Source organism: Manis javanica, chromosome 7 (assembly GCF_040802235.1).
Source record: "Manis javanica isolate MJ-LG chromosome 7, MJ_LKY, whole genome shotgun sequence".
In the NCBI taxonomy this organism is placed as follows: domain Eukaryota; kingdom Metazoa; phylum Chordata; class Mammalia; order Pholidota; family Manidae; genus Manis; species Manis javanica.
This window is the reverse complement of record NC_133162.1, coordinates 37141338-37159589: the sequence shown is the minus strand read 5'-3', so window position 1 is coordinate 37159589 and position 18252 is coordinate 37141338. Positions and strand designations below refer to the sequence as shown.

At 40.3% G+C, this 18252-nt stretch overlaps 1 long non-coding RNA gene across 1 annotated transcript; it reads left to right on the top strand.

Annotated features, from left to right (window-relative positions):
- The first annotated feature begins 57 nt into the window (after window positions 1–57).
- Window positions 58–12380, top strand: LOC118971524 (uncharacterized). Its single transcript, XR_005059980.2, has 3 exons — window positions 58–170; window positions 10329–10476; window positions 11276–12380. It is a non-coding gene; the product is annotated as an uncharacterized lncRNA (long non-coding RNA).
- The last annotated feature ends 5872 nt before the right edge of the window (window positions 12381–18252 follow it).

Below are 18252 nucleotides of genomic sequence, written 5' to 3'. Positions count from 1 at the left end.
CCTGGTGTCACCCACAGCGATGGCACAGGATCTGAACCCCTGACAGCGCGGAGTGAGCTTTTCTCTGCCCACCCACAAATAAGTAATTAACAGTGCCTGGACCGGAGAGGAGGACTCAGAAGTGGTGTCTGTCTGCTATAGAAACATTCTGGTCTTCTAAAGGAATCACGGTAAGGTTAAAAGATACTTTCAAAAAAAGGTGAAGTCATGACTTTCATACAGATATAAAATGAGATAGTGCTGAAGATTTCATGTAACTCATTAATGAGGGAACAAGTCAGAGGTGACAACCAGTCCAAAGACCAGAGACCTGGACTATTGGTATGCAGGTGCCAAAGAGAGGTAAACTGGCTGCCTCCACACCGTGAGGGAACAGGAACGATTTGCTTATCAATAGACATGAATTATTTTGCATTGCTGTCTACACTTTCCTTGTAAAATGGCCTACAGGCAATGAAAGGCCTAGAACCCTGATAGCGTCAGAATCAGAATGAGTGTTCAGCAAATACTTAAGCCCTGTACGCCATAGTGTTAGATGAATTCTAGAGTTGGAAGGAGATGAAATAATTTTCATATTCACCTATGTCTGCCCTTGAGTAGTTGGTAGCTAGAAACCACTGTAGTATTAATAAATAGTAGCTACATTTTGATTTACTTTTATACCGCCCCTCTGATGTTTAGTGCACCTCTGGGGTACATAATTATGTCTTTGTCTGCAAATTAAGAAATTGAGGCTCAGAGATGTTAAGAACATTGCTTAAAGTCACACAGCTGGCATAATGTGGAGTCAGGATTTGAATCCAGTTCTGCTGCTTCTGCAGGCCAGCGCTTAGATAATAATATACATATAATATAATAATAAAATATGTCTTTCTCTATTCTAAGTAAGTGCAGCTAAGGCCTGGGGAGGTGTTTTAGTGAACTTCAAATCATCCTCACCTCCTACCAGTTTAGAACCCAACAGGTGAACCCTAACCCAGGGAACATACCTACAGGATAAGCATAAAAAAAAGGGTTACATTTTAGTGAAAACAAAGAGGAAAGGTGCCCTAACATCTAGGCTGTAGAGCCTTAAGTGCCTCCCCTGGCTGCAAGTGGTGAGCCTTCATCACAAGCCCAGGAGAATGTCTTTATCCATCAAGGGTTATCATCAGCCTTCCCTGGAGCCCTTGTTGATCAAGGCTGCCTCTCTGCCTTCTCTGTTCCTGCTGACTTGAGAGTTGTCTAGTGCAGTCACCACACTAACCAGTAATTCTCACTTCTCAGCTTCCTCCTGCAGACAATAGCCTCAGGCATAGAAATTCTGGTTCTGAGTCAGCAGATCTTGGACAGAGGCTTGGACTTAAATTGTTAAGAAGCTCTCACGGGGATTAGGATGCCCAGAGGAAATGGCTCCGAAGATTCATTTCAGTCATGCCAAGAATTTCTCACACTTGGTCATAGGACAGCTCTTGGTAGTTTAGCCAGGTGAGAACTTGTCAAAGAATAGCTCAATTCACAGGGATTCTTACAGCTCATAAGGAGTGGGCTATCTAATATTTTGAATTTGCAATAAAAACAACACATATACAATATTTTCCTGTTGTGGTAGAGTGCCAGAGTAATAAAGCATACAGAGAAAAACATAAAATTCTGTGTTACTACCTCCCCCTGCCCAGCGATTTCAGTGCAGTCCCCTCAGCTTGGGGACTCTCCCAGTTCCTTGTCTGTGCAAGCCTGTCTATCTAGTATGTACTTAGACACAAACATACATAAGTAGGATTAAATACTAGATATTTTGGAGATTTGCTTTCACATTCATATTCATCTCAGTCATAACAAGGAATCTTGAAGGTCATTCTTTGTAAGTGCACATAATCCACTCCTTTGAAGACTTGCAATATATCTCATGAATGGATGCACCATTATTGGTCCAGACCAGCCAGCCCCTCTTGATGGACATGTATATGAGTTAGCTTTTTTTCCCAATATAAAACATGCTTCAATGAACATTCTTTTGCATCTCTTTTTAGGTACTTATTACATATTCATGTATTTCTGAAAGACTGATTCCTAGATTTCTGGAAGAGGAATCATTGAATCAGAGGGCCTTTTACATTTTGCTGGATATGCCAAAAACTCAATAAACCCATAGATAGGAGGGGCCAGGTTCTGAGAGCGGCTCCAAGAAGGCACCCAATTATATGGCGTAGTCTGTCAGAGTTGTGCTGCAGGGGGCGCCATTTACTTAAAATACTTGTGGAGTGAAGAACCCTGAAGTAGGAAATCATGTACAGCTTATGTACATTCAACACTGGTTATTTATTTTAAAATTTTGAAAGTTTGATGATAAAAAATGTTACCTTGTTATTTTTGTTTACATGTTCTTTATTATGAGTGAAATGAAGCTTCGTTTGCCTTTTCAAACACTTTTTTTTCTATTTTTTCCTCTTTTCTTTACATATTCTGATAATTAACCTAAGGCCTGTTACATACATTGGAAATGTTTTCTTCCACTGTCTTTAACTTCCTTTGTGGTATCTTTTATCATACAGAAGTTTCAGATATTTAGGTAGCCAAATCTCTCAATATTTTCTTTCATGTCTTCTAGGTTTTAAAACTTGTTTATGATTCCTCACATCAATGCTATAAAAATATTTTCCAATATTAAAAAAAAATAGTTTAAAGGTTTTCTTTCCCTGAAGTACAATCTCTAATCCATCTAGAATTTTTATGTGGTTGCAAGGAAAGATGCAAACATATCCCCCCACCCCTCCAGTGGACATCTAAATATCCTAATGCTCTTTATCTCATACTTCATCCTTTAGCCACTAATTTGAAAATAAATTAAATTTTTGGTGAGCTATTCATTCCCAGTGGAATTCCACAGAAATCTCTAGCCATCATGTCTGCTATGACAGACATGGTAAAGAAACAAAAATAAAATGATCTTATCATTTCAATAAATACTGAAACTATTTGATGAAATTAAACAGCCATCCCAGACTTAAAAACAACAAATGCTATAATAGGTAGAAATAAAGGAAATAAAGAGACATTTCCTTAATAACTAACTACTTTTACCTTCCACATAGTTCACACTACATACAGCAGAAAGGAGAGAGGTATTCCTTATTAAGCCAGGACTGAGGTACAAATGCACCATTATCACTATTCATTATTCACAGCCTGATCAATGCAATGAGACACAGATGAGAATAAGAGGCATTGTGAAGATTTAATTGCTTTCTTAGAGAATCCAGTAGAACTAGAAAAACTATTTGAATTACTCTATAAAATGGCTGAATTTAACATAAGTGTTTTGAAACCCATTTGCTTTTAATTGAACAATAACACACGTTTAAACTTTGCAGGTCCATGTATACATGGACTTTTTTCAATAAATATACTGGAAAATTGGAGGTTTGTAACAACTTGAAAAAATATTTTCCTTTCTCTAGCTTACTTTATTGTAAGAATACAGTATATAATATGCCATACAAAATATGTGTTAATTGATTGTTTATGTTATCAGTAAGGTTTCTGGTGGACAAGCTATTAATAGTTAAGTTTTGGGGGAGTCAAGTTATATGTGGATTTTTGACTGCATGGGGGGTTGGTGCCTCTAACCCCCGTGTTGTTCAAGGGTCCAGTGTATTTCCTCATGCTAATAGGAATCAGCCTACACACACAAAGGAAAATTGCTGGACAAGATGATAATAAGGACCCAGTTTGTTAATTTTTCCTTTCAGTGTTCTCTAGATACGGCCAATAAATTGAAAAATAAGGGAGGGTGGCACGAGTGCCAGGAATTATGGAAATATGCCAACTATATACCAGGGCTCAAAGCAAGCTGGTGGCCAGCTGGGACTAGTGACAGTAGGTATCATTTTGTATTGCTACTCTTAGTTGCTAAACTTCTTTGAACCTGATATTGTGCAAAGGCTTTACCTGTGTGCTCTCATTTAATCCTTGCACCAATAAACCTATCACCAATAAACCTATAAGCAAGGGGTCTTTATCTCCATTTTTCAGATAAGATATATTTGATTAGGGTCAGAGGGGCATATCTTGAAAGCCAGGTAGGTCTGATCCTAAAATCCATGCTCTTGCACAGCCTCTTGACTCTCAGGCTCCAGGTGAGTAACGAGGTGGTGAGGGAGTCCGGAGGGAGGTAGAGGTGAGAAGAGAGCACATGGAGTGTTTGGGGATCAGAGTGGCAAGGTCTTAGCAGTTGGGGAGAAACACCCACAACCACCTGCAGATGCGAAGTGCCCTCATGTCCCGAGCTTCTCTTTCATGGAATGCTTCCATCACCCTGGCGGTTGGCATCCAGATCCACACGAGAGGCTCAGAGAAGTTATGAGGTGGCCCAAGGCCCCCCATATACCATGTAAAAATGTGGGGATTTGCTCCCAGGGGGCCTGGGCCCAGAGGCAAAGCTGCGGCCTGTGCACAGGGCTCCCACCCTGGCTGTATGATGGGCGAATGGTGGGGAGGAGAGCAGGGGCTTATTCTCAGAGACCCCGAGGCAAAGAACCAAGGGAAAAAGGAAATGGGGCTGGCCAACTCTCTGGAGGTGGAGGTGGGGGAGAGGGACAGCCCAATTGAAAGGGCTTTGGTGACTGGGAGGGTCAAGCCCCACAAAGCCTCCTTGTCTCATCTTGGCACAGGCAAGACCCGGACAGGAGAACCCTCGGTGCTGGGTGGGCTGGCCCACCTCCCCACACAGGTGGAGGGAGGTACTAGCCCAGGGTCACTCAAATTATGGTCAGAGATAGTGAACCAGTGGGGTGTGGGTATGGGTGGAGAAGGGTGGCAGTGCTTGACAAGTTAAGATTTAAGAAATCTTGTTTTTTAAAATCTATCCATTTTCTTGCACACAGTTCCAAGTCTCCCCAAGTAGGAAAAGATGTAGGAAGATGAGAAAATCTGCTGGGTACAGGGAGAAGTGAATGTGGGGAGAGGGCAGAGGTTTAATAATAACAATGATAATATCAATAGCTATAACCCTAATAGCTGACATTCACTGATTCCAACTTTATGCCAAGCACTGTTTGAAGCAACAGATTTCTCAGTTGCTACCGTATGAGGTGGCTTCTGTTGGTTATCCCAGAGCTTAGCAATAATAGTTACCTACCCAGTGTTCTTTGAAGTGATGAAGCCACATTTAAAGGTGGAGGAAACAGGCCTAACAGGATTGAGCAAGGTGTTTCACCTGCTCAGCTTTGAGATACTTTTGCACACATTCACGTTGTTCAGTGTCAATCAGTTAATCTGAAAAACCATAGACATTTCCCAAGAATGTGTTAATCCATGATTCCGGGACCCTCTTGGTTTGGCAGGTAGGGGTCAGTTGGCTTTACCCCCAGCTCTTTGAGAACCTTGTCAGCAATGCTTTCTAGGGAGATCTCATTTTGCTACTTGAGTTTGGAGTTGGGGTAAAATGTAAGCTGTCTGAGAAGCCTGCTTGACCAACTATTCAAAGCATTTTCACAGTTAGAATCCCTTAGTAGGGGAAACAGAGAATTGAGTTCAAACCCTGACTCTATCCTTACTGACTGTGTAGCCATAAGCAGGTCATCTCCTCTCTCTAAGCTTCAATTTTCTCACCAGCAAAGAGGGGGTAACAATACATCTACCATAGCAGTAAATGTGAGTTCCCTTGCCTGCCTCTGACCTCCTTTCTTGAGTTTTCTTGAGCCTGTCACTGTGGTTCCCTTGCCTTATTTATATGTAGGTTGCGAATTTCCTGGGGGTAGAAAAGCTGTGAGCAAAGCCTGATAGGCCTGCAGAGACCCCTGGAGGGAGTTCAAGGTTTCCAGGGAGTCAGAAAAGCCAGCTGGTGCCCAAGTAGGAGCCAGCAGCTGACTCTGCTTCCTGAAGTAGGTGCAGTCACGGCGTCTGTGAACACAAGGAGGGCTTTCCCAGCAGCGTGTACTGCATCCTCCCTCACTACCTCAGCACTCACCCAGGGCCAGAGAGTCCGAGGCCTGATAAAATGCAAGAGCATGGATTTTAGAATTAGATCTACCTGCCTTCCATTAACAGAGCCAAAGAGATAGGCTCTGTATAGCATATAAAAAAAAAAAAAGAAGCGAAAGTATCCAAAATTAAATTATATTTACTGTACATGTTTCATTCTTTCATTTTTTTTAAGTACCCAATGAATATCCATGGATCAATCCATCCAAGGTTTTAAGTTACCTAAAGATCCTAGAAATTATCTTCGAGCTAACAAACTATAAAACATATTGAAGTAAAATTCATCAGTATAATTCAATTTTGTTAAACATAAATTTGCCTACACAAATTTAAGCATTATGAAAAGTAACGCTAGCTTATTTGGTCAGTAGACGCGTTCAGTTTAGGGAAAAATATAGGCAAGTAGAGTAAACATGTATGCTCCCATTATACTATCATTAATGCGAACATTTCAAGAGCTGTTTTATGCATATATAAGCAAATAAACACAGATTCTGTTTTGTTAAAAATATTAGCATATTCTTACACTTTGTCTCCACTTATTTTTGAGATCTTTCCATATCACTACATAAAAGAATTTGCTCATTCTTTAACAGCTGCATAATATTTTAGTATATGCTGTGACAAATGTTGCAATGGAAAACATGCATTTTTTGCATGTATCAGAATGTATTTCTATTGACATTCCTTTGACATTTTATTGATATTCCTTTGACACCTGAGAGCCTTGGTACTCAGCCACCAACACCCTCAACCCTCCCCAAAGAAAAATTCCTTAAGGCCCCAGGCTATCTGTGGGCCAGGCCTCTTTGGATCCCAGAGGGTATTAAGGGTCACTGATCTACCCATGGACCCCAGGATAAGAATCTCAAATTTAGAACTTCTAAATGATAAAGGCGGAGTTCTCCTTGCTATATTTTGCAAGACAATCCCCTCCCGCTGCTCCAGTGTCCTTGGGATAATTCAGTTCCACCCCAACCTTGATCCTGATTGAAGATGTGTCTGGCCTTCTATCGGGCCACATCCACCCACACAAGCCCGTGGTGTCACTGACTTGGCCTTGAATAATGCCTCATAGCCCTTCACCCTCCTACACAGCTCTGGCTGGTTCCACAGTCCTGAGCTGGCCGCTTCCTTTCCCCCTCCTCCTCCTGAATTAACTCCTTATGGTGAGAAATCGGGAAGCACTGTTGTGACCTTCAACAAGGCCTGACTTCTGCTGTACAGCTGCCCAGTGGCTTCAGATGAGGCTCCTCTAGCCAGTCCTTGCTCAGACTCATGTTCAGATGGGATCATCTTTTCCTACTAGATGCCATTTCAAAGAGACTTTTCTAATGGATCCCTTGCTTGAAGTAGAAAAGCAATGGTTTCTATAAAAAGAATTAGATGGTAGAGTCCATTTCAAATATGTATTTCACAGAGCAATGTATTCCACTGTGAATTTGTCAATGCTGGACAGTGATTTTATGGTACAGCTACATTTGTAGGCCATGAACAGTTACAAACATAAGCTTTGGAATCACAGGGATGTAGGTTCAGTTCCTGGTTCTACCCTTCACTAGCTCTGATTGTTAACGAGCTATATAACTTCCTTAGGGCTCTGTTTTCGACCTGGGAAAACACGGTAGCAGCCTCCCTCCTCCTAACGGTTAAAGTGAGTATTAAATGAAAAAATGCAAGTGAGGCGCTAAGCAATGCCTGGCACACAGTGAGAGTTCAATTAATGTTTGCTCTCTTTATTACCAGCACAAAAGCCATTCTGTGAGATTCCTTCAGATTCAAAGACTACAATGGGATTATTTAAGGAATTCCTGCCTCTGGCCAACAATGTGTTTTGCAAGAGGCATGACAGGATGCCAAAACAACAGTAGTGACATACTGAAAACTGAAATTTTATAATATATTTATTTTCGGTTTCCTAGGAAATAGTATGCAATGCCCAGAACATAAGCCTTGCAAACTCTCTGGCTGTGCAGATGGTAAAGCCTCACAAATGCTATAAATACCTCAATTCTGTGTACATGTGCAACACATTATTGCAGCACCTTTAACCAATGGCAAGAAAACCCCCTGGGTCTGCAGAGCATTTACAATATTTGTACATTGCTATGGATACAGTATCAAAGGCAGACAGCAGCCCAATGAACAGGATATGGGAGTTCAGGACAGTTAACAATGATGGAAACAATTTTCACTCCTAATGCATCATTCTTAGATAATATTTGTAAAATATTTGGGAGTTTAGGCATGCCGTTGAGAATATTACTTTGGAAGTTTCCTTCAGCAGCGGCTTGGTACAATATCGAGGAGTCAGAGAAAAATGGAAGGGAGCTGCAGCCCCTTCTAGCATTCTGATTATGAGTAGTCCACAAAGATGATTTCATTTCAGGCCCTGTGTAGTTTCATGCAATTCTGGCTGAGCTGAGCAAAATTAAAATAGATTTTTAGAGGCATCCAAGATAAGCTATGCTAGCTGGCAAGCCTGGACTTCCTTTTTCTATTGTTACCTGTCCTGTTTACAAGCCTCATAGTGTAGGATCTGAAGAATCAAAAGTTAGCATAAGTACAGCCATCTTAAAGGCTTAAATACCACCCCCTAACCTAGAAGGAGGAAAATTATTAGAATCTTGAAAAACAAGTTAGTCAGCCAGTGTTAAATGTAGTGACCTTTAATTAGCTGACCTCAAATCAGTTAATCATACACTTAATCATACACACCAAGCTTATCTTGCTAGAACCACCCTAAACATTCCGAAGGTAATCTTATCTAACCAGACCCCAGGATGTGGCCCCAGGCAAAGATTTATGTGTATTGTGATTGTGGAAAATGTTGCCCCCTTTGAAAATGCTATAAAACCTTCTGGCTTTGTGTGCTCAGGGTCCTTGTTGAGACCCGCTGCTTCGGGCTAACTTGGACCCCAGCTAGCTGGTTCCTGAATAAATTCCTCTTGCTTATTGCATCAAGAGACGCCTTCCGTGAGTGATTTGGGGTGGCGTCCTCCTCTGGGAAAATCCAACAATAAGTTGCAATTGGATGTCACACTCTCTTGGAGACAGATTTTCCCCCACTTCAAGAGAGCGACATGAATTGGACAACTAGCTCTTATTGACAAATTGTCAAGAATTAAATAAAAATCAGGTTAAGTTACCAAAGTCACACTGTCCTTGGAGACCTTTTATGCCAACACTTAGTAACCATTGATTATTGCAACAGGATTGAGTCTTTAAGTCACATATATCACAATATGATTCATTTAAGTTAAAAATGTATGCTCCTAAAATAACAATGTACATTTTGCAAGAACACATGCACAGCAAACACACTGAAATTGTTCCCTGGGAGTGCGGGCAGGAGGGAAATGGGGAATAAATGGAAATAAAACAAGGGAGCAGGCACTGAGCCTCAAAGAGATGATGAATTCGTCCAGGGTACTGTAGCTAGAAAGTAGTGAGTAACCTATGAACAGAGCTGTCACTCAACAACCAAGGACCCGATTCCGTAACTCCTTGCTGTCTTTTGCTCTTACGTGGAAACAATAACAGCAAAGGATGGAAATGTGACTTGTTATTTATTAATTCTCTCAGACAGTTGCTATGTTTTTACTTGTCCTTTAGAAAGTAAAGCACCTACAAGATTCTCTCTTAAGGAGCTTTCTCCTTCTCTGATCTTGTCTGTTTGGGGTGATTTCATTTCCAGTAGCAGGAAAGGTAAGGTAAATTCATTCAGGTTGAGTTTGCTAAGGTTGTACCAGGATAAATAATTGCAGTTCACTGAGATGGTAGATGATTCTAGAAGGTTAGAAGTGGAAAGTTTTTCAAAATTTTGTTCTTAACTCAATATACTACTCTCTCAGGGATGGCTACTGGAGTTACTATGTGAGGTGCTTTGTGAAAGAGCCTCTGCCCATTTCTGTCTGGTTTATTCCATGGTTGGCATCTACTACAGAAACTGACACCTAGGGGAAAAGCGAAATAAGAATATTAATATGTATTTGCTTTTATTTGCAAAATTACCCACAGAAAGGATAAACCAGAAATTAATGATATTTTTTATGGAAGGGTAAATAAAAATAAGATAGAATTTTCCCTGTTACCAAAAGGGAAAGAGATCTTTCCCTCCTCTTCTAGAGCATTTCCTTGAGAAATTGTATTTGTGAGTGTATAATTTAAAAAATAATACAATAAATCTATAATATAATATATAACAATATAATTGCATTTATGAATGTATTTATGAGTAAACAATATTTATGAGTCCTTTCCCTGTCCCTTTGATATGTATATAAACATTACGTAAGAACTAAAAAAGCCTCGTACCAGCATTACCACCCAGGAATGTTTTTCTTAAAGGCATCTCTTTGCAGTGTAAACCTCAAGCAGACAGTGGCCCTACCTCCTTGTTACCATGGGATTTAAGCCTCGGTGCCTTGCTGCAAGCTGTAACCACCTGCTTGTCATTAGAGACGGAAGTGTGATCTCTCCTTAGGATAAAGTGGCCACTCCCATGACCAGGTAACTTCAGGGGCACAAGTGAAGGAAAGTCTGGCACAGGAGCAACGTCACGGGGCCCGTGAAAGGCCAAGAAAGTGGGAAGAAAGTCACGTTAACTCTAACAAACAGAATTTGTTTTAGTTGTTACGATACGCTCCTTCTGAGGTGGTTGTATGTTGCAAAACATGGATGCATTGTGATTTCATCTCCCTTCTCTCCCTCTGCTCTTTCTTCCCTCCCTCCTTCCTCCACCTGCCCCGTTCCTTCTCTCTTTCTCTCCTTCCCTCCCTCTAACCCTTCCTTCCTTTGCTACTTCCCTCCCTTCTCCCCTTCCTTCCCTCCTTTCTGATCTCTTCCTTTACAGTTAAATCAAATGTATACATTCACACCATTCAGAGAGTCACCATGATCTACAAGGTGGGAGAAGCTGCAATCCAGCCCCCCACCTTATTTCCCACTCCCCAGAAGTGGGATAATTCTTTTAGTGACTATTGTGTTATTTACTGCCATATACTTAAACAATATGCTAAAAATGGAAGTACTTGGTTTAAAAAGTTTTAGGCTCTATCTATTGGCCTCCTACCATAGAACCTCCTCCCTGCTCTACACCTCCTCTCCCACATCCTCCCATCCCAATATCATTTTGTAACTTTGGTTAGATTAATATTTAGTATGTAGATTATTACAACCACGTAAATGTTATTCACAACTGAGCCGTGTCTTGTCCTACAATGACCTTTCCTTCTCTGTATTTTGTTTATTTTTTTGAAGTTAACGAAAACAAACCAAAAAAGCTCTTTGTTCTGTTTCTTTTTCTTAGGTTTCTAAGTACTTACCCTCATCACAGCCCCAAACTCTCCTCCAGTTTGGTAAGTCTTCTCCCCATGTTGTCAAACATTATTTTCACATTCCGAGGAAGTCACTCACCAGCCCTTGACCTAGGCGTGTCCACCTGGCTGCTCTCTAGGCCTGCTGCAAAGTAGCCAGTATTTCCCTCCCCTTCATCCAGAGCTTTCCCTTCACCTCCCTCCTGTATGAGATGTTCTCTTGCATTGCATCCTGTGTTTCTTAAATCCCAGTTCCTTATTTACTATCTGGGTTTACTCCTAATTTTGATGGAACATCTCCTCTCAGCTTCCTGAGGAACGGTGATGTAAATTTTTTACTTAGTGCATAAAAGTATCTTTATTCTTTCCTCACATTGAAATGATTGTTTGGCTATGTTTAGAATTCTAAGTGAGAAATTCTTTACCCACTGTATTTTGAAGGTCTCTCTCTCCATTGTCTTCTAGCTTTTAGTGATGTTGAAACAGCTAATAGCATTTGGATTCTTGGTTTTTTTTTTTTTACATAAAAACCTTTCTCTTCCCCTCCCCCACAACCCTAACTAGAACTTACAGAATTATCTTGTTACTAGTGTTCTAAAAGTTTACCATAATGTACTTGGTAAAGGTTTGTTTTTATTCATTTGAAAATATATAGCTCTCCTGTCAATGAAATTTTATTGGGTTTTTCCTGAATAATATTTCTTCCTTTTATTTTCTTTGTCCCCTCTAGAACTCTTATTATTCAAATACTGGTCCTCAGAAACTGATCCTGAGGAATAGGATCCTATTTTCCTATTTCATATACCCTGGTTTTCCTCTTTTCATCTGTTTGTTTGAATAGTTTAAAAAAAGTTTTTTCTATTTTTTCTTCTAATCTTTCTTTTGAGTTTTTCAATGATTCAGTTGTTTTAATTTCCAAGAGTTCTTCCAAGTTCTTTAAATGTTCGTTTTTTTCATTGCATTTGTTTTCATTTTTTGGATGTGATACCTTTTCCAATATCTCAATTTACTGATGATAGTTCATTCATTGTTGTTGCATTTGTTAATTGTTTTTAGTCTTCTTCTCTCTTCAAATCACTTTTACTATTTGCTTGTGTGGGCTGCTGACTACCATGTTAGATGTTCTCCCAAAGTATCTGGGGATCATCTGATGCCATTTCATAATTAAGAGTAAGACTCCAAAAAGCTGACTGGAAAGTTAGAGCACATGTATGGGTCTCGATGACTGAGCTTCCTTCCAAGGTGATCTCACTGTACCATTTTATTGAGGAATTCCTGATGTCACTATCTTAGTATCTTCTGGACTTCTCTGATTTCTTCCATAACTGCCTTCTTATCTCTTGCCTGGAGGAAATAGGCCCGGCTGCATAATTTTTGGAACTGATTTGGGAAGAAGGTGGGGGCCTCAAAATTTAGTATGCAAACATCTATTTAACTCTCTTGTTTCCATCTCTGTAGGGAAATTGACTGTTATCTTTGTGGCTATAGGGAACTTGATCACTGATCAAAGCAAAAGGGTGGAAGGCCATGGCACCAGGTGGTGCCCATCCAGGTAGGGGAGCATTTGAATTGTTGCTCCGATTCTTGAATCTGTACCTAGAGCCAGCTCAGCAACACAAATCAACCGGGATAGTGACACAGATGGTACTAACCTAATTAGTCCAACTTCAGATGGACAAAAAGCTCACCATGGGCCAGCCTGAAGTAACAAACACCCTGTGCATACTCCATCCCTACGAAGGACTCCCACAGGATATCTATTTCATATCCTGCCCCAAACTAGTTCCCTCTCATCTCCTGTCATCCTGGCCCCAGCATTTCCTTTAGTTTCTCTGAATAGTTTGGTAGGTCAGAAATCTGGGTTCATACCCTGATTTCTGCACTTGAGAGAAGAAACAAAACACCCACCTGACTCAATGTCACTACTCAGCTACCACAGCATTTCTGCAAAGACTTGCCTCTCCCTTTGTAGTAGGAGCTTCAGGTGCACGTTCTTTTCTAAGATAAGTAGGAAGTGGAGTGTTCCTTGCTGATAAATCTCTACTTCCCCTTCCTTCTAGGCCATCCCTTATGTCTTAGTCCATTTGGGTGGTTATGACAAAATACCACAGATTGGCTACCTTATAAACAACAAATTCGTTTCTTACGATTCTGCAGGCTCACAGTCTGATATCAGAGTGCCCGCAGGAGCCTTCAGGTGAAGGCTCTTTTCCAGGCTGCAGACTTCTTGAATTCTCACATTGTGCAAGGATTAAGCTAGCTCTCTGGGTTCTCCTTTGTAAGGGCACTTTTATCCCATTCATTAGAACTCTGCCTAATGACCCAAAGGCCCCATCTCCTAACACCATCCCACTGGCCTTTAGGTTTTCAACATAGGAGTTTTAGGGGGAGACAGACATTCAAACCACAGTACCTTCTTTCACTCCTACTAACCACAAAACACCACATGTGGTTTTAATAATTAAGGGATCAGCAAGTGCAGTCAGACATATCATACATTTGGTTAATCGACATGGCTCTGTACTTGCTGGGTGATACTGTGTTGCTTGCCATGTGAGCTGAGAAACTAGCTCTCTCAGTTCCTCATTTGTAAATGGGGATACTGACCACCTATCTCCTGTGGCTGCTGTGAATATTAAACAATGTGACCCCTGCAAATGGCCTCACTTAACTCATGTAAGTTGTTGCTGTTACACAGAATCATAACAATACTAATAAATAGCATTTTCAGATGCTTCCTATATGCTGAGCAATGTCGCAGGTACTTTTTCTGTGTTATCTCATTTAATCCTTACAAAAGATATGAGGAATCTAAACTCAGAAAGATAAAATCCAAGACCACAAAGAGAATGCCCTGACTTCATCTGCCAGTTAAACTTGAAGCCCTGGGTTCTGTTTTCTAAGGTTCCCTCTCTTTTTCCAAGTCAGGTTCCTAGTGGGAAATTGGTACCACCCTCAAGCTGAGTAATTAAAGAAAGCTGAGTAAGGAGGTGGGTTGGGTTTAGAGATAATAAGAGATGACATAGTTCCCTGGGGCTAATCACACACTAGGGCCGAAGGGGCAAGAGAAGGGAGAACCTAAAATGAGAATTGCAGACAGTGGTCAACTGACAGAACCGTGGACCTGAGTACATGAAATGTCTGTGGTGTGGAAGCCCCAGAAGTAAATACTTGAGGATGCTGCTCTCCTGTGATGACAGGACAATCTCCTATCATGTATAGACAACAGTGGAGCTCACTAACATCTGTGATGGCTGGTGGAGAAGCATGCAGAAGGAAGGGGCAAATGGAAACTAGTAGTGATGCCGTGGACTTCTGACACATACGTTACTTGCCTTTCAGAAATGCATGCTCAAAAACAGAAGTGTGGGGTGGAGGAAAGAGAAACATACAGAATTAATGAAAGGTATTGCTAACATTTTGTTGTGCATCTTCCCTAAGAAGCAAACTTGTAGAACCACCCTCATTTATCACTACCAAATCTTCACCTTGCCTAAATCTGTGCCCTCAGCATGCCTTCCCTTCTCTAATTTTGTAAGAATTATCCTTCCCATGGGAGGGAATACTTCCAAACTCATTCTATGAGTCCAGCATCACTCTAATACCAATACCAGACAAAGATACCACAAAAAAAGAAAATTACAGACCAATATCCCTGATGAATATAGACGCAAAAATACTCAACAAAATATTAGCAAACCGAGTTCAAAAATACATCAAAAAGATCATCCATCATGACCAAGTGGGATTTATTCCAGGGATGCAAGGATGGTACAATATTCAAAAATCAATCAACATCATATACCACATTAACAAAAAGAACAAAAATCACATGATCATCTCAATAGATGCTGAAAAAGCATTTGACAAAATTCAACAGCCATTCATGAAAAAACTCTTAACAAAATGGGTATAGAGGGCAAGTACCTCAACATAATAAAGCCATATATGATAAACCCACAGCTAACATCATACTTAACAGCGAAAAGCTGAAAGCTTTTCCCCTAAGATTGGGAACAAGACAAGGATGCCCATGCTTTTATTCAACATAGTACGGCAGGTCCCAGCCACAGCAATCAGACAACACAAAGAAATAAAAGGCATCAATATTGGTAAGGAAGAAGTCAAACTGTCACTTTGCAGATGACATGATATTGTACATAAAAAACCCTAAAGAATCCACTCCAAAACTACTAGAACTAATATCTGAATTCAGCAAAGTTGCAGGATACAAAATTAATACACAGAAATCTGTTGCATTCCTATATGCTAACGATGAACTAGCAGAAAGAGAAATTAGAAAAATAATTCCATTCATAATTGCATCAAAAAGAAAAAACTACCTAGGAATAAACCTAACCAAGGAAGTAAAAGACCTAGACCCTGAAAACTACAAGATACTCTTAAGAGAAATTAAAGAGGTCACTAATAAATGGAAATTTATCCCATGCTCTTGGGTAGGAAGAATTAATATTGTCAAAATGGTCATCCTGCCTAAAGCAATCTACAGATTCAATGCAATCCCTATCAAAATACCAACAGCATTCTTCAATGAACTGGAACAAATAGTTCTAAAATACATATGGAACCACAAAAGACCCCAAATAGCCAAAGCAATCTTGAGAAGGAAAAATAAACCAGGGGGATCTTGCTTCCCAACTTCAAGCTCTACTACAAAGCCACAGAAGTCAAGACAATTAATTTGGTACTGGCACAAGAACAGACCCATAGACCAGTGGATCAGAATAGAGTCCAGATATTAACCCAAGCATATATGGTCAATTAATATACAATAAAGGAGCCATGGATATACAATGGGGAAATGACAGCCTCTTCAACAGCTGGTGTTGGCAAAACTGGACAGCTACATGTAAGAGAATGAAACTGGATTACGTCTAACTCCATACACAAAATAAATTGGAAATGGATCAAAGACCTGAATGTAAGTCATGAAACCATAAAACTCTTAGAAGAAAACATAGGCAAAACTCTCATGAATATAAACATAAGCAACTTCTTCATGAACATATCTCCCTGGGGAAGGGAAACAAAAGCAAAAATGAACAAGTGGGACTATATCAAACTAAAAAGCTTCTGTACAGCAAAGGACATCATCAGTAGAACAAAAAGGCATCCTACAGTATGGGAGAATATATTCATAAGTGACATATCCAATAAGGGGTTGACATCCAAAATATACAAGCAGCTCATGCACCTCAACAAACTAAAAGCAAATAACTCTATTAAAAAATGGGCAGAGGATCTGAACAGACATTTCTCCAAAGAAGAAATACAGATGGCCAACAGACACATGAAAAGATGCTCCACATTGCTAATCATCAGAGAAATGCAAGTTAAAACCACAATGAGATATCACCTCACACCATTTAGGATGGCCACCATCCAAAAGACAAACTACAAATGTTGGTGAGGATGTGGAGAAAGGGAAACCCTCCTACACTGCTGGTGGGAATGTAAAGTAGTTCAACCATTGTGGAAAGCAGTATGGAGGTTCCTCAAAAAACTCAAATGGAAATGTCATTTGACCCAGGAATTCCACTTCTAGGAATTTACCCTAAGAATGCAGGAGCCCAGTTTCAAAAAGACATATGCACCCCTATGTTTATCGCAGCGCTACTTACAATAGCTAAGAAATGGAAGCAAACTAAGTGTCCATCAGTAGATGAATGGATAAAGAAGATGTGGTACATATGCACAATGGAATATTATTCAGTTATGAGAAGAGAACAAATCCTACCATTTGCAACAACATGGATGGAGCTAGAGGGTATTATGCTCAGTGAAATAAGCCAGGTGGAGAAAGACAAGTACCAAATGATTTCACTCATCTGTAGAGCATAAGAACAAAAGAAAAACTGAAAGAACAAAACAACAGCAGACCCCCAGAACCCAAGAATGGACTAACAGTTACAAAGGGGAAAGGGACTAGGGAGGATGGGTGGGAAGGGAGGGATAAGAGGAAAAAGGGGCCTTATGATTAGCACACATAATGTGGGGGTAGGGGGCACGGGGAAGGCAGTATAGCACAGACAAGACAAGTAGTGACTCTATAGCATCTTACTGTGCTGATGGACAGTGACTGTAATGGGGTATGTGGTGAGGACTTGATAATGGGGGAAATCTAGTAACCACAATGTTCCTCGTGTAAGTGTATATTAATGATACCAAAAAAAACCCAGAAAAGAATAGAGAACTATTTTACTAATCATATCAAAAATTTACAGTTTCCTTTGGAAGAGATTTTGAAACACAGTGTACTTGTGAATGAGTACAATCCTAGACTATGGTGAAGATGATGTGAACCCATCAGGATATGTGAGGAGTCCTCTAGCAGGTGTGAATACCATTGAACTAGCCACCAACTATGTGGACAAAGCTTTTGTCAAATGTTCTCTCCATAGATATAGAACAAGAAAGAGAGCCAGTTTTTTTTTAAGCTCAAGAGAAACTATAGTTTTATGGAATTAAAAGCATTGTCACTTGTATTCAATATAAGATGTGATTCTCAGACTTTAACATTCATTAGAATAATCTGGACAGTTTAGCAACAGAGATTGCTTGGCCCCACCCCTAGAATTTCTGATTCACTTGGTCTAGCATGGAGACTGAGAATTTGCATTTCTAGCAGGTTCTCAGGTGATGCTATTTCTGGTGGTTGATGACAGTGTGAGAACTAGTGCATTATACCACCTCAGAGCTGATGTAGCCACTCAAGATGGCTTTTCTCATTCTGACTCCCCCAAATAAGGACTCTCCCTGAGTCCAGGCCAAGACAAGACAAGGACAGTCCTAGGCTTGTATTCTAGGACACAGACACATTAATAGTTATAACAACCAGTGTAATCAGAACTCTCACTAGTTAAGTTTCATTTTTCTGAAAATAGAAACATTACCCAAAGAGTTGGTTTTCCTTTCCAGTTTCTGTTTTGCAATCACACTGTGTATTCTC